Here is an 18,618-nt window from a genome sequence, read left to right on the forward strand (position 1 = left end):
GGGTCATGCTCTCTATAAGATCATCCTTCAATGGTTTGTCTTGGTTATTCCACCTTTTAAGTAAAAAAAAACATGTTAGACTCATAAATGAATTGAAGCTACCTTTAATATAGTTCAAGAAATGGATGAAAAGGAAAACTATTCTAGCAATGATATGAAATCAAAATAGTGGTTTGGGGTTTTAGTTAGGATATGATGTTCCACCAGGTACATAGGGTGGGCCCAAATATTCGCAAACACTCATCACCAAGTTTTCTCCAAAAAACATCATTCCCTACAAAACAATCATGGGATCATTAGTCGATGAAGAGAGATAAAAAACTAAATTACTATTATATCACTATAGAATAATAATAACTTTAAAGTACCTAGAACTTTGGCTACTTTTAATGGAATGCCTTCATCATCACTAACAATCAATATGAAAACCTTCACTGTTCCTGTACTAGGAACATAGGAACATCCAGGAAATGATGCTGCAACTCATATTGCAAAAAGTTTCATAAGTCTTTGTCACGAAGTATAAAAGAGCACATGATAATTGATGTTAAAAAGTTGTAAAAAAAAAACTATTTGTTGTTGTCATAAGAGAGAAAAAGAGGGATTTGTGTACCAGTAGATGGTGCAACAGTCAATGCTTGTAAGATGCGTGTTGTCAACTCAGCAGTCAGAAAGAGATTTGTGGTTGTCTTGGATGGAGGTGGCGTCATCATAGGATACAATTGATTTGAAGTTGAAGAATAAAATTGTTAGAGCATGCATAAATATAGAACGCGTGGACTAGCATGGACAAGATTGTTAGAGCATTAAAAAAAGGATTGTTCAAGCATGTATTGTCAATGATTATGATCATTCCTATATATATTTAGTGGAAAAAACAAGTGGGGAATGGAACATGTGATCTACTTGAACCACCTGCAGCACCCTCATCATGGGAATGGGGCTCGAAATCAAGCAAAAAACTCTGTAAAGACAACGCATCCATATTTTAATTAATGCCATAAAAGAGCATAACATAAAAACCATTATTGAACTCTTGTTATAATTAAAAATTTCATTAATACTTACTTTTAAGGTTTCAGAGGTGTGCAAAAATTCAAATCCCCTATCTTTTATTTCCTGAGTAGTAGGCTTTATAGTTGCCAAACGTATAATTTCTCTGCCAATTTTCTTTAGCACCTTTTTAATTGAACTGATTAGGTCATCGGTCTCTGCTAAATCAATATATAAAGGGTCCTCCTCGGGGGGAGGGGGCTGCTGATTAGGGATTGTAGGTTCCTTTCCCTCCCTCTGACCACTAGCCCTCTATGACAACAATAGTATTAGTATTATCATAATTACTCCAAAACAATGAAGAAAACAACATTAAAAAAAAAAAAAACATTTTTCTTCTATCTAGTTTGCACAATTACAATGAGTTTTAACTGCTCATGTGTAGATGAGCCGGGAACATTGCCAACATCCCCTCCGGGTGGTTGCTCCATATTGTGCCCCTATGTCAAAGATCAAGTATAAAAATGTTAGCAAAAAATTAATTGACTAAATGGTATGTTGGAGTCAATGATTAGAAGTTGGTTTAATAGTATGTACCACCCCCATGATAGTAGCCTCGTTTGTATCTATGCAGTTCAAATTGTAATCAATAAGAAGCTCTTCCCCTGCACATATTGATTTTATCGCACAAATGAATACACGATTTCCCTCGTGGGCCTCAAATATGCAATTGGGTTGCTTTATAGTTGACCCAGGTCGTGTACTATTTATAAAACTTGCAATATTCCCTGTTGCTTTTGACCTTCCATCAATGTATATAGCCACACTTTTACTATGAATATTGTCTTGCTCTTGTATATAATTTGCTGAGAGGGCATACCTACGCATACTTTTTTATATTGAACAATATGCATCCAAATTTTGTAATCGTAACATGGTCCAACATACTCCATCAATTCAAAAACTTTGTTGTAAGACACCTTTATGCCGTCCATAGAAAATAGGCCCAAACCATGTAATGATGATGGTGCTATGCGATATATCCTCTTGTTAACACAAAAATCAGTGTTTATTGGAGGAAGTTCCTTGGGTACCCAATGTTTCTGTAGATGTTGTTGGAAATGATTAAAAGTAAAGTTGTTGGAATAATATATGGAACTGGTAAAGAATGTCCTCAATCATTGTTTTGTCATTGATGTCAAACTTGCTACTTGCAGGAATGACAATTGCTTTAGTGATCCAAATACTATCAATTAGTTGATTGTCAAGGAGGAGGCAATCAATAAGATGTAACTAGAACACCTAGAGAAAGGTTGAAGTTATGATGTTGTAATGAAGTACATGGATCAGCTAAGCCATTGATGAAAAAGTGTATTTGATGACATACTATAAGATACAAAGAATGGGCACATTGAAACATATCAAAGATTTAAGGTTTTAGCTAAGTCTTTTGTAAAGCTCAACTAAGTTCATTAGAGAGAAGGAGCTAAGCAAGCTAGTAAGAGCCGAGCAAATTCCTAGTTAATAATGAGTAAACTTCAGATGCCGAGTAGACTTCAGATGCCGAGTAAACTTTAGATGTCGAGTAAACTTCAGGTGCCGAGTAAACTTCAGATGTCGAGTACACTTCAGATGCCAAGCAAGTTCAGATGTTGAGTAGAACCAAGTACCGAGCAGAATCAAGTGCCAAGCAGAACCAAGTGCCAAGCAGGTATAGGTGCCGAGTAATACAGAGGTGCCGAGCACTAGTAACTCAATAATGCCAAGTTGCTGCATTATTTTGGAAATCGAAGATTCGCCAGATCTAAGTAGACAAGGTTGTTATCTAGAAATTTGTAAATTAAAAGGAAGATAAGAATGATGAGCTGGTGGCATAGAACACCATGTAGAATGTTTTTAAGGATACAACTGACAAGGTTTCTAGAAGAGAACAAGATATGGGCTAGATACATTGTATCCTACCTAATCCATTTTGAAACCCTAAAATTGGAGAGGGAGAATTGAGTGGCAAAGGCAAATTAGTTTTCTATTTAAGGAGACATAAGTTAATGAAAAAGAAATAGAGAGAGAAGTGGTCAAGCATAAAAGCATGAAGTACTGAAGAAGGTGCTAAGGAGAAGAAAAGCACAGAAACTCTGTTTGGATAGACGACCACAAGGATGATTGTATTGGCAGAATGAGTAAGAAGAATCAAGGAGACGAATCTTGAGAGGAAGACAAGCAGATAGAGCTAAAGTGATTGAAGCCAAGCATAAGGATTGAACTGAAAGTGTGATCTGAAATATGCAAAGTATGTTGTAAGTTATATCAGATCAAAAGACCATTATCATTACTTTCTAGAAATTGTAACAGTAAGTTTAAATCCTATGGACTTAGGTTGGTTTAATAGCCATTAGATAAATCCTTTAACAAGGTGACATTCCAAATGAATGTTCTAAAGACCTTTAACTAGGCCCATTCCTAACAGTTTGGTGAAATCCTCTAACAAGGTCACATTAAACAGTGTGTTGTAAGCCTTTAACAGGGCAGGCTTTTAACAGGGCATCACTTTAGAAGAGTGAGAATTAAGTAGCATGTTACTGGTAGTTTTTCCCAAGTTGGGTTTCCACGTAAATCATTGTGTCATGTGTTGATCTTGCATGTTTTATCTTTGCATGTTGATTTATTGTAACTTGCTTATATGATTGATAAAAGTGTATGGATTCATTAAAAATAGTAAAAAGGGATTAATAGGGCATTTGGACCTTGAATAACTGATTCACCCCCCCCCCCCCCTCTCAGTTATTCTAAAGAATTCTAACATTTGGTATCAGAGCTTGACTGCTGATTCAGTTTAAAGGGACTACAAGTAGAAAAGATCAAAATGTCAAAGAGAGAAGTTCCCAAGCTTAACAAAGACAACTTTGTTGCATGGAAAAGTTTGATGAAGTTACATCTTGGATCCATAAGAGATTATGCCCAAAATTCAATTGTCACTGAACATGTAGATCCAACAGGTGCTCCCACTATAGAAGACATGAAAAACAAGCAAGAACACAATCAGACGATGCTAGAAATTGCCTCTGCACTCAGTTATGCTGAATTTGATGATATCAAAGGATGTGACACTGCATTCAAAATGTGGAAAGCCCTATCAAACATCTATGGAGGAGATCAGAATGTACAAAGAGCAAAAAGAGAAAGTCTTAGAGGAAAGTTTGATGACATGAAAATGGAGGAAAATGAGAATGCTGCTCAGTATGGTGCAAGAATAAAGGAAGTGGTAAGTGCAATAAGATGCTTGAGTGGTCAACTGGATGAAGATACTATTAATAGTAAGTTCTTAAGAACCTTTCTCCCTATCTATGCTATTAGAGTATCAACAATACAAGAGCTAAGATGTATACTAGGAAATAATCTAAGCTTTGAAGATATAATAGGTAGACTCACTACATTTGAGTTATCAAACTTTGACAACTACAGACCTGAAAATGTTGAATCTGTTTTTAAGGCCAAGTTATCACTAAAAGATGTTGAACAGGTAAAATCAAAGAAAGAAAGAAAAATGAAATATGTATCCAGTGATAGTAGCACTGATGAGGAAGATGTGGAACAATTGGAAGCATTGCTTGCTAGAAGATTCTACAGGGGCAAAAGAAAATTCAAAGGTAAGATGCCTATCATTTGTTTTAATTGCAATGAAGTAGGTCATATTGCTGCAAGGTGTCCACAGAAAAAGGATTCCAAGGAAGGCAACAAATACAAGTACAAAAGAGATGATGACAAGAAAGATTACAAAGAAAAAGGTAAGAAGTGTTATATTGTTGAAGAAAATTCTGATGACAATGATGATGAAGTTGTTTATGTAGCCATGAAGGACCAATCTAATGAAGAAGAGACCAGAGCACTGGTAACATGTATAAACAAGAATGACAGATGGATCATAGACAGTGGATGCTCACATCACATGACAGGAGACAAAAGTAAGTTTGTTAACTTTACTTAGTATGATGGAAATAGTGTTAGATTTGGTAATGATGCTCCATGTCAAATCAAAGAAAAAGGTTCCATTAAGCTCAAAGAACAAATTTCATGTGACAATGCATACTATGTTGAAGGATTAAACTACAATTTACTAAGTGTCTCACAGTTAGGCAATATAGGTTGCAAAGTGGAATTTGGAAACAAAACTGCAAAAATCTATGATACTGATGGTAAGCTGATAGGAAAAGGAGATCAAACAAAGAGTAATTTGTTTTACCTTAATATGGATGATGTTTCTTGTTTATTTGCAAAATTTGAAGATGAATGGTTGTGGCATAGAAGATTATGTCATGTCAACTTTGACAATCTAGTCAACATCAGTAAAATGAAGAAAGTCAGAGGTTTACCAAAATTGAAGAAGCCTGATAACATCATGTGCAAACAATGTCAGCTAGGAAAGATGAAAAAATCAAGTTTCAAAAGCAAAAACTATACATCTAAAGAGATACTTGAGTTAGTTCACACTGACTTATGTGGTCCAATGGAAATACAAAGCTATAAAGGAGATAAATACATAATGCTATTTGTTGATGACTATTCCAGAATGATGACTGTTATGTTCTTAAAACAAGAATCTGATGCTTTTCAAATGTTTAAGTGGTATGTGGCTAGAGTTGAAAAGGAAACTGAAAAAAGCTTGAAATGCCTAAGATCAGATAGAGGTGGTGAATTTACATCAAATGAATTCAAGATATTTTGTAATGATAAAGGAATCAAAAGGCAAATTTCAGCTCCTAGAACTCCACCATAGAATGGAATTGCTGAAAGAAGAAACAGATCTGTGATTGACTGTGCCAAAACATTAATGATGGAAAAGACTGTTGCTCTAAAATACTGGAGAGAAGCAGTAAGTGTAGTTGTTCATACACTGCACTGAGTACAAGTCAAGAAAGGTACAAATACAACACCTTTTGAATTATGGTATGGTTACTCACCCAATGTAAAATATTTCAAAGTGTTTGGTTGTAAATGCTTTATCCTTAAAGATGCTAGAAATGGAAAATTTGATGCAAAAAGTGATGAAGGTATATTTCTTGGTTACTCCACTAGAAGTAAGGCATATAAGTGCTTGAATATTAACACTAACAAAATTGTGAAAAGTGCAAATGTAAATTTTGATGAGCACACAGAAGTTCGAGTTGAAATACCAAAGAAAATGGAAGAGTACAGAACCTTTGTGTATTATTATGAAGGAATGACTGATGATAAGGATGATGTCAATCAAATTGAAACTCAACAACAGATTTTAGTATCAACTGAGTCTCAACCAGTGAATGCCGAGTTGCAGAATGAAGGAAATGTACAATTTGATTCTGAAGATAGTACACATGATGAAGAACAACCTAACAACGAAGTGCATAGTGATCCTGAATCTAAAAGATCAAACATGGAAACAAGGACAGAGCCAAGATTATCCAAATATGTAAAAAGACATCACCCTGCTGAACAAATAATTGGTGGCAAAGATGCAAGACCAATGACAAGGAACAGACTAAGACAAGAATCATGTCTGATCAATAAATCTGAACCCAAGACAGTATATGGTGCACTACAAGATGATGACTAGTATAAAGCTATGGAAGAAGAAATTGATCAAATAAGAAAAAATAAAACTTGGAGTTTGGTTCCTAGACCAACTGACAAGAATGTGATTGGCACCAAATGGGTATTCAGAAACAAACTAGATAAGAATGGTGAGATTACCAGAAACAAAGCTAGACTAGTATGCAAGGGTTATGCTGAAGAAGAAGGAATAGACTATGGAAAAACATTTGCTCCTGTTGCTAGAATGGAAGGGGTAAGAACTTTACTTGCATATGCTGCCTACAAAGATTTTAAAGTCTATCAGATGGATGTAAAATCTGCTTTCTTAAATGGTATACTAGAAGAAGAAGTCTACATTGAACAAACAGAAGGATTTGTTGATGAAAACAACAAGGATATGGTGTGTAAGCTACATAAAGCACTCTATGGTTTGAAACAAGCACCTAGAGCATGGTATGAGAGACTTCACAAGTATCTAGTGCAAATTGGATTTGAAAGAACTGATGATAACAACAACATGCACATCAAAGCAGAAGAAGGTAAAGACATTATTGTATCTCAAATCTTTGTGGATGACATATTGTTTGGTGGTAAGGAAGTACTTTGTAAAGGCTTTGCTGACAAAATGAAACATGAATTTGAGATGTCTATGTTTGGAGAAATCAATTTTTTTTTTGGATTGCAAGTACATCAACTCAAACATGGAATATTTGTTACACAATCAAAATACATCAAAGAAATTCTTAAAACGTTTGGATTAGAGGAATCCAAACCAGTCAGCACACCAATGGCAACTAGAAATAAGTTGTCCAAAAATGATGAGTCAGCTGAAGTCAATCAAACAATGTACAGATCCATGATTGGAAAACTACAATATGTTGTACATAGTAGACCAGACATAGCATTAGCAGTTGGAATAGTGGTTAGGTTCTCTACTAATCCCAAAGAAAATCATCTCATAGCAGTAAAAAGAATAATGAGATATCTTAAAGGAATTGACGACTTTGGTCTATACTACAAAAAGAATGGAAAATTTGAGCTCAATGCATATACAGATGTAGACTGGGGAGGTAACATTGATGATAGAAAAAGCACAAGTGGAGGTGCATTATTTCTAGGCAAAAGGCTGGTCACCTGGACTAGCAAGAAAAAAACATGTACATCCCAGTCTACTACAGAGTCAGAATATGTTGCAGCTACAGTCAATTGCACAAACATTGTATGGCTCACACATCTATTGGAAGGAATAAAAGAAGAGGTAACAAAACCTGTGATATTGTATTGTGACAATACAAGTGCTATAAACATATCCAAAAATCCAGTGATGCATGCAAAAATCAAGCATATTGCAATCAAGTATCAGTCACAAGCATGGTGACAGAGGGAGAAAAATCATCAAGAAGCCAAAGCTTATATTTTGCATGATGAAGATGCTACATCTTTGGCATTTATGTCAAAGAGGGAGAAATATGCAGAAATTTGATCAATACAAAGAAAGAGGGAGATATATGAGATCAGTACAGCAAGACAACGTATACAATCTTGGTGGTAACTAAGTTGATTAATTAATTAGTTTGGTTTGCCATCAATGCTAAAGAGGGAGATTGTTGGAAATGATTGAAAGTAAAGTTGTTGGAATAATATATGGAACTGGTAAAGAATGTCCTCAATCATTGTTTTGTCATTGATGTCAAACTTGCTACTTGTAGGAATGACAATTTCTTTAGTGATCCAAATACTATCAATTAGTTGATTGTCAAGGAGGAGGCAATCAATAACATGTAACTAGAACAACTAGAGAAAGGTTGAAGTTATGATGTTGTAATGAAGTACAAGGATCAACTAAGCCATTGATGAAAAAGTGTATTTGATGACATACTATAAGATACAAAGAATGGGCACACTGAAACATATCAAAGATTTAAGGTTTTAGCTAAGTCTTTTGTAAAGCTCAACTAAGTTCATTAGAGAGGAGGAGCCGAGCAAGCTAGTAAGAGCTGAGAAAATTCCTAGTTAATACTGAGTAAACTTTAGATGCCGAGTAAACTTCAAATGCCGAGTAAACTTAAGATGTCGAGTAAACTTCAGATGCCAAATACACTTCAGATGCCGAGCAAGTTCAGATGCTGAGCAGAACCAAGTGCCGAGTAGAATCAAGTGCCGCACAGAACCAAGTGCCGAGCAGGTATAGCTGCCGAGTAACATAGAGGTGCCGAGCACTAGTAACTCAATAATGCCGAGTTGCTGCATTATTTTGGAAATCAAAGATTTGCCAAATCCAAGCGGACAAGGTTGTTATCTAGAAATTTGTAAATTAAAAGGAAGATAAGAATGATGAGCTGGTGGCACAGAACACCATGTAGAACGTTTTTAAGGATACAACTGATGAAGTTTCTAGAAGAGAACAAGATATGGGCTAGATACATTATATCCTACCTAATCTATTTTGAAACCCTAAAATTGGAGAGGGAGAATTGAGCGGCAAAGGAAAATCAGTTTTCTATTTAAGGAGACATAAGTTAATGAAAAAGAAACAAAGGGAGAAGTGGTCAAGCATAAAAGCATGAATTACTGAAGAAGGTGCTAAGGAGAAGAAAAGCACAGAAACTCTATTTGGATAGATGACCACAAGGATGATTGTATTGGCAAAATGAGTAAGAAGACTCAAGGAGACAAAGCTTGAGAGGAAGACAAGCAGACAGAGCTGAAGTGATTGAAGCCAAGCATAAGGATTGAACTAAAAGTGTGATCTAAAATCTGCAAAGTATGTTGTAAGTTATATCAGATCAAAAGACCATTATCGTTACTTTCTAGAAATTGTAACAGTAAGTTTAAATCCTATGGACTTAGGTTGGTTTAATAGCCATTAGATAAATCCTTTAACAGGGTGACATTCCAAATGAATGTTCTAAAGACCTTTAACTAGGCCCATTCCTAACAGTTTGGTGAAATCCTCTAACAAGGTCACATTTAACAGTGTGTTGTAAGCCTTTAACAGGGCAGGCTTTTAACAGGGCATCACTTAAGAAGAGTGAGAATTAAGTAGCATGTTACTGGTGGTTTTTCCCAAGTTGGGTTTCCACGTAAATCATTGTGTCATGTGTTGATCTTGCATGTTGATTTACTGTAACTTGCTTATATGATTGATAAAATTTTATGGATTCATTAAAAATAGTAAAAAGGGATTAATAGGGCATTTGGACCTTGAATAACTGATTCACCCCCCCCCCCCCCCCCCCCCCCCTCTCAGTTATTCTAAAAAATTCTAACAGATGTTGGTACCTCAAGGGCACCTCAATGTCGCCATCCATCTCATCATCATAAGAACATGACCCCCCTTGAGCAAGGAAAAATTTAATGCATTTATTGAATTTCCTTATAGTCCTTTGACCTCTAGTTAATCTCCCTGTTCTAGATAAACTGCATGTCTCAGTTTCCTCTTCTATTCCTATATTTCCCTCACTCGAGGAAGAAACTTCTGACAAATACCTATTCACTGGTACTTGCAAATGGGAGAGATCTTAGAATACATCAATCTTACTATTGATAAGTGTATTATATAGACTGTCTATAAGGAGTATTGACTTATACCTGTTGATCCATGAGACTGTGCAGGATGCTCCTGAAAGGAGTTCAGTTTCCTGCAAATGTAATTCAATTATCGTGAGCATAATCACATCATAATAATAATCACATCCATCATAAGCATCACATAAAAATTAAAAACATTAAAAGGTACACAATATAACACTTAAATCAGGCTCACATTATAAGCCTACTAGGGAAGTAGGCTTAGTGAAGGGCTAAAACTAGGTTTTTGTATTAGTTGATGAGTTGAGGGCTTAGTCACCTTGGGGACATGTTATTTGAATTTTTTTGATGTGTGTGGATGTGGAGGAAACACCTAGTTAAGGTGAAGTCAAGTTTGGCGCCTATTGAGGCATTGTGAGCATTTGATAGTTTGTTGATTAGATTGCTTGGATGAATCCATTGGATGGATTGAGGGACATTCATGGGATTATTCCAAAGATGTAGAACTTAAGGTGGCATAAGGATTTGTTGTGCACTCTGATAGGTTATGGAGTTGGCTTGGATCAAGGAGAGGGATCTTATGAAGATGCTTGGTTGGTGTTGTGAGAATACTATGGAAGTCCCTCTTGTTATGAATGATTACAAGTCCACCTAGGGTCTCTACATCACCTATAGAGGCAGAATTATTAACCAAAAAATTGGGTAAGAACTTATATTATGTTTTCCCTGTGAATTTTATTCTAGGTACAACTCCCTTTTATAGATATTTAATGAATTCCCTTTTCTAAACTAAACACTTACAAATGCTTTTGACCTGAAAGAAAATAAGGCTCAATACATTCATGCATCAATATGTGTTTTAAATAGTTTTATTTAATTAATTTAGATTAATAGTTAATTTAGATTAGCAGTATTCTATTTGTAGTTGAAACTTTTAGCTTTTAAATAGATAATGAATAAACTATGTAACCATAAAAGACAAATATATTTATATCAAGAAATGAATATTAAATAGATTAAGGATTGATGGCATACCTCAAAATTTCATCATCATCATCATCATCATTATCATCATCATCATCATCATCCTCGTCATCATCATCATCCTCGCCATCATCATCATCCTCGCCATCATCGTCGTTGTCATCATCATTGTCGTCATCGTCATCATCATCAACATCATCATCATCAACATCAACATCATCTTCATCATCATCATCAGTAGCAACATCATCGTCATCATCTTCTTCTTCTTCATGAAAATTTGTGTCAGGAACATCATCCAATAACTATTGATCGTGATCACCATATACATCATCTTCTACTTCTTCGGTATCTTCTTCTTCCATCGCATTATAATTTATTGGCCTTCCTCTTGGTTCATGTCTAACAAAAAATGACCAACCTAGTTTATGTGGAACCTCTGAGTAAAATACTTGCTCACATTGGCTTGGAAGAACATAGGGCTCATCCCCAACTGGCTCAAACGACATTGTATTAACCATTGTAAATCCATTATCATGTTCAATAATAGTTCTATCAGGATCATTTGGCTTAAGTCGTAGCCTATACCATTTGACAATGAAGAGTACTAATTTGAAGGAGCTAAAGTCACACTCAAGTATATCATCCAAAATGCCATAGTATCAATTTTCAGACTCTTGGTAAGTCATTTCTAGATGAAATATTAGTCACTTGAAAGACTACAGTTATTCCTAAATCACAAGTTTTCTTCGTGTCATCCAACACTTTGACACAAAATTTCTAACCATTATAGAACATAGCCTTGTGGTGTTTAACCTGCAATAATATGTAAAACATGTCAAAATTATTGTATCATGAGTTGATAAACATACGGGTGATTAATAAATTTGTACGTACCTGGAAATTTCGTGAACCACATGCTAAATATATTTCCCTTTGCATAACATTGGAATCTTCATTACAATGAGCTTCTTTAACCAATGAAGATACACCTTCCTATGTTAATGTGCGACCAAAATGTTGACATCGTTCAATCTATACTATCATCCAATCAAGATTGTTTGCAATATGCAAATGTAGTGCATCCCACTCTCGAGCACCTATACAAAAAAAAAATAGACAACTTACAACCGATTTATTTTGAAGATTAAGAAATAATTTATTACAATAACATCTTATAATTTATTACCTCTCACTTTCCTCAATTTACCTTTCCCCATCAAGTACTCCCCTTCTAATTTTTTAAAAGGCTCGAGATCCCAAATGTGATCTACATAGATATTTGACGCAAAATTAGGAAGATATTTAGTAATGTACACCATAGTTTGGTATACCATATATCCCTCTACCATAGAACCCTTAGGATGTGCTCTTTTTCGAACCAAAGCCTTCAAAGATTTCAAGTGCCTCTCAACCATCCACATTGACCTAGTGTGTATAGGTCCACACAATTCAATCTCCTCAACCAGGAGTATGAGGTAGTGTTCCTGTGCATTGAAAAAAGTTGGAGGTAGACACTTTTGCATTTCACATAGTAAATGAGGAATTCTTCTCTTTGAATAGTTTATATCTTCTTTATGGATTTCTTTAGATGACAACCACCTACATTAAGAGATTCAAGTCACAAAATATATATAGATATGAGACTTTACAAAATAATATACAATAGATTACATAGAAAGAAAAACAAATCGCAAATATAATAAATATATACAACAAATTGAATAGATATTATTGCTTACCTCATGTATTTTCCAAGATTGTATATCACTTGTTTGATGTTATTGTTGAAGTGCTCTGGGAGAGATAGAGGAAGCACGCGTTATACTAATTATAAACCAATCATTTCATCTTTTTCTAACATAACATAACGAACAGTACACGTAGTTTATGAATATATTGTAAATAAAAAAGAACATAAATTACCTTGATGAAAGTATGCCAATCATGTGTTGTGAGCCTTGGCCCAAATTCACTTTTTTTTTTATATGAGATTTTTTATGTTCACAGCAAAATCTGTGGGAAATCGAATTTTTTGTATGACTTCTTTTATGGCATCACTTTGTTGCTCCATTAATAACCAAGGAAGGGCACTTATATTAATTTGATCTCTGTTGCTATTTGAGTGAATGAAATTCTTCAATGCATGATTGGATTCATGAATGTCATTACAAGTTTTGACAATTTTTTCTTTGTCATGCCTTCCATCCAATATTTTCCACAATGTCTCTGTTATATTCTTTCCAATATGCATAGTATCAAACAAATGCACAATTTGTAAGTGCTCGTAGTAGGGCAACCTACTAAATTGTCTGGGATAGCTTTTTAGTCCCTTTGGAAGGTTTTTAGTACTATCTTGACGACCTTCATGATCATCAATTACACAATTAGTAAACAAAAATCACAATAAAAATATATAAATTACAAACATAAACCATTAGGTGGAACGGAATTACCTTGACGATTAATTCTATTATATTCCAACTTCCATAGGCGAGGTGTCATTCTTCATGGCTTTGATGTAGTTTCTTCTTTCCCATTGAAAAGATGTTTTTTTGTATTTCGATACTTATGATTCCTATGGAGGAAGTGTCTACACTCATCAAACACCTACTTTCCTAAACTTTTTCAATGAAGATATTTCATCTTTGGACCACAAATTGGACATACAAATTTTCCCTTTGTTTGAAGACCTACAAGATAATGATATAATTAGATTATTAAATATGTTGATTTTTATAATTAGAATTGTCGTGCGCAACTTGAATTCACTATAACATACCACAAAAATGTGTTAGCCCTGGGGCATCATGTATTGTCCATGCAAGTATTGCATGGAATTGAAATTGTCTTTGTCCTATTGGTCTAGACACATCATACATAGTGACACCATTCCATAACTCCACCAACTCGTCGATAAGAGACTCAATATATACATTCATATCTTTTACTTGGTATTTACCTACTTGAATGAACAGTAACATTACATAATTATTTTGACCGATTTACTGCAAGATTTGTAAGTACAGGTAAATTAATAACTATCAAATGATAAGATACCTAGAACAATCATTGCCAACATAATGTGCTCCCTCTTTATTGACATCCACAGAGGAATATTATTGTTGATAACAAAAATAGGCCACATCGAGTAAATAGATCTCATCTCTCCAAATGGATTGACAATATCTGTTGCTAATGAAAGCCTGAAATTATGAGGTTATTCTTTGAAATGTTGCCACTTTTCCTCTATGTGTATAAATTCCGAACCATCTACAAGGATTTGAATAATTTCATCTCGACTTCTATTGCATGCATGATAATCCATAAATTGAGCCAAGCTACTACACTGAATAATTGTTGCATCCATGAAATAATGGGGCTTTAACGAAGAACCTTTTGAGGCACCTTTTTTGTTAGTCAATCTGTTCAATATCTACTCGTATGACATACAGGGCATTGTGTTGCAAATTCATGTTCTTTATAATATATAATATGATCATTGGGACAAGCATGTATTGCTTCATACTCCATTCCAATATCTTTCATAACAAAAGATAATTCTCAATATGAGTGAGGTAGAATATTTGATGGTGGTAACAGAAACTTGCCTATCAATCTACAGCAAAAAATTATAAGTTGTTAATATAAACAATATTAGTGATACATTATTCACGCTTTGTTAACTATAAAGACATATATGACATACCTTAACATATGTGACATTGTTATGTTGGATAAATCATTCATAACCTTCAAGTTCAACAACAACAATACAATAGAGAGAAGAGTTTTTTGGGAGTCTTTGTATAGGGGCTCGTATGCCTTCTCAAGTAGAGGTACATCGAGGCTATCATCATCATCATGATCAGATATGCTTGGACTAAATGTGTCATGGATCAATGTATTTATACAATCATCTTCAATTGTGTTTTTTGGTGCATGATCATCATGTTCCATGGGATTATTATCTTCACCTTGGATATTCATACCTCCATGTTCCTCCACTTTGAAAATCATATTCTTTGGATTTTTGTGGTTCATATCATGTACTTCCCTAGGGAGATCAACCTATATAAAATTGATTAACATAAATAAACCATGATCATCAACTCATCATCAAGTGATTTCATATGTATATAAATTGTTAAAATGATATAATGAACAACTTACCAGTGGATGATAGTCATGCCCCCCTTCAATGTGACCATTCTCCCTACAATGTCTCTTAACTGTTTTGATTAGCAGTCTTCTACGATTTAAGCCCTTACAAATTTTGCAAGGACAATAACATTTTCCATCACCTTTTCTTTTCAAGTTAGACCACAATCTAGTGATTGTCTCCCTATTTTGTTCTTCACTTATATTATCTGACATGATCATTCTTCGCAGGAAGCAAAAATCGGGCTATGAAAACTTTGGTCTACAACTTTTACAAACTAAGAAAAACTGTTGAAAGTACACACATCTTCTTAGACCTAGTTAAAAACTTTAATATTTTAAAAATACTTTCTTTGACTTTATTCCTAAGACATTTAACCCCATCACCTTTTATAACATTTAGTCAATTGCTCTAGGCAAATTTATGGATAAGATTATTTTAAAATTTTGACCAACCACCTGAAGGTCTTATTTCAAGAGACCTTACAACATTAAGCCACTAAAAGAAATTTCAAAACATATAAGCTAAAAGTCTAGTTAAAATATACATTAGATTAAAAAATATACAATTTTCATATCCGAGCGCGCAGCTATAACTCATGCAACAACCTTCTTTCTTAGCTGTAGAAGCTCTCCAACAATCAAATTATACAAGCTACAAGGCCTAACAGCAATTTCAAAACATATAAGCTATAAGGCAAGACATATTACATGACATGGCAAAAGGAACAAAATTTACAAGCTTTAGCAAGACATATTAAATGACATCATAGTGCTAGAGAGATCACAATTATATGAGCCGAACATAGTCATGAAAAAGCACATAAATTAGTTATTATATGCAATTAAAATATATATAGTTAGATAGGGACATCCATAGGGCATATTGAAGAAATGAAATGGTCATATAGATTTCATATAGGATTTTGAAGATGACAGTGTTCTAAGGCAAAGAATCCATTCATATAACCATAATGACATTAAATGTTTAAGCATGGACAATCATCAAATACCAAAATAGAGCAGCAATAAATCATTAGCAATAGTATTTTCTTAAAAGTTTCTAAATCCTTTTCAAAAAATCCATTTTGTAATGCAATCATGGCATTCCATGATACCACGTTTTTTAAATGAATTTTTTCAAAGAGTTCATGTGCCTCGTCTATATTTCCACATTTTGCATACATGTCGCAATTGGTTTTGGTTCTATGATGACTACTAAGGGGGATGTTGGTCTCAACACAAGAACTAGAGGTACCATAAAGAAAAATGATAAGTGTGGTGATAAACAATGTCAAGACCATTAGGAACTTTAACAAAACTTCTTCCAAATGGAATTGGAAGCTAGTAGTACCATAATTCTAGATAAACGAGTAAAATAAATTGAGTCAAAAAAAGGAATAAAACAATATACTATATTCTTTTTATGAAAATCAGTAGTTTTTAAGAAATCAATTTGGAGGTTTTCAATTACCATGAATTGGATTGAGAAAGCCTAAACACCTATACCTTATGAGACTACATATAAAAGGTGTCAGGAATCTACCTCCAGTCAAACAAATTAGAGGTTCCTATAGGATCTTGGGAAAGTATGAAGAAATTTTTTACAAGTTGTTGTAACCACCTTATATAGGTCTTTCTCCTACATTCAATATCTAAGATTTGACCATGTCCAAAGATTTTATGGATGAAGGTGTTAAACAAACATATTCAACTCTAAATGACGAAGACTAGCTGTTTGAATTACCATTGACAAAGGAAACATAGATTAAAGCTATTATGGATACTAGAGAATCCAAAATGACAAGGCACACAATGTAATGGGAAAAAATAATTGATAATGGATCAGACTATAAAACTTGGAAGCCACATGGATGCTAGAGGAAGAAATTAGGAAGAAATGTATTGATTTGGATCAATTTTTCTCTAAGAGGACTGTAGACTTCTTCTCTTCAGGAGTATCATGCAAGAACACCTCAAGCTTAGATTGAAGGCCAAAACTAATTAAGTTCCTAGTAGGGCATAATAAGTATAATAAATTACATTGATAATTGATACCAATGATGTAATGGAAAACAATATTTTTAAGCCAAAGTTGGCATGGATTTATACTTTAGGACCAACTAGGCAACATTGTGCATATTTGGTCAAAGCGAGTCAAATGTGATAAAAACCATATCATCATGTTTTTCATGATATTCAAGGTCATCATCACCATTTTATATTTTCTTGGGCCTTAGAGTGCATATGAATCTTCATATTGCAAAACTACAAAAATGTTACGATGTTGTCAATGATAACATTGAAAATATTTGTGTTGGTCTTCTGGATCCTATTGGCTTTTGGGATTTTGCTGGTGTTGAGCCTTCTACAAAGGCTAGAGGTGATTTTCCCTATAGTGTAGATGTTGGTACCTTTTGTGGATGTGTGTTTTGAATTAGTATCCTAATATGAATCATATGTACAGGGATATCTATTATCAATTTGCAGCTGAGAACAAAAATAATTGGTGCTTCATGTTTAGCCTCCAATTAAAATAGGGCACAAAAATTGCATTAAACTTTCTTGTTTAGGACCTATTTGAGATAGATTGGGCTGTATTTTACGCTAACATTTGTGAAGCATCTTGTATACCAATTGCATAGCTGTGAGAGTGATGCTCCTATTTTGTTTATAGATTTACACATTCAAATTTCAAAATAAATATCCACACATTCTTAGTTTCTATATTGAACATCCGATTGTCGTGGAAGCAAAAACAAGTTTATAGGATATAGGAAACTATTCATATAGGTGTAGGCGAACTATTCTCAATCATAAATTAGGGAAAGGCATCCAGAGTTAATACTGGCAGCGAGTGTTATGTTGGTCTAGGGCATTCCCATGCAATCCAAATTTACATAAAAATATAGTTCAAACTAATCTGATCAAACAAAAACAAACACTAACTAATCTTATCTATCTCAAAGGGTAGAGAAAGTCCTTATCCAAGTACATTTCATAATTTGCAAGGAAAACATGCATTTGTAATTTGTGGTGGGTGAACTCACCGTGTTAGTTTAGTGTAGTAAACAAACACCTAATCCTCTAAGAAAAATTGTTAATATGGTCACTGAGACTCTGTGGTACATGATTTGTCAAATGCTTCATTCTCCTTTGCAACATATGGTTGCTTGATCTACTTAACATGATCCTAACCCATGTTATAATGCAATGAGAAACATTATAATGAAGATGATACAATTGATTCATTTCTTCACTAGTGAAGGTTACTCTTCCTCAAATGAGTAAAAGGAGAAGGACAATCAAGAAAGCTTTCATGGTTGTAGTAGTTTCTCAAGTTAACATCAATTACAACCTTAAGAGAAAGGGTGAGTCTAG

Source organism: Cupressus sempervirens, chromosome 10, assembly GCF_028749045.1.
Source record: "Cupressus sempervirens isolate cs-2001-9-10 chromosome 10, ASM2874904v1, whole genome shotgun sequence".
Classification (NCBI taxonomy): Eukaryota; Viridiplantae; Streptophyta; class Pinopsida; order Cupressales; family Cupressaceae; genus Cupressus; species Cupressus sempervirens.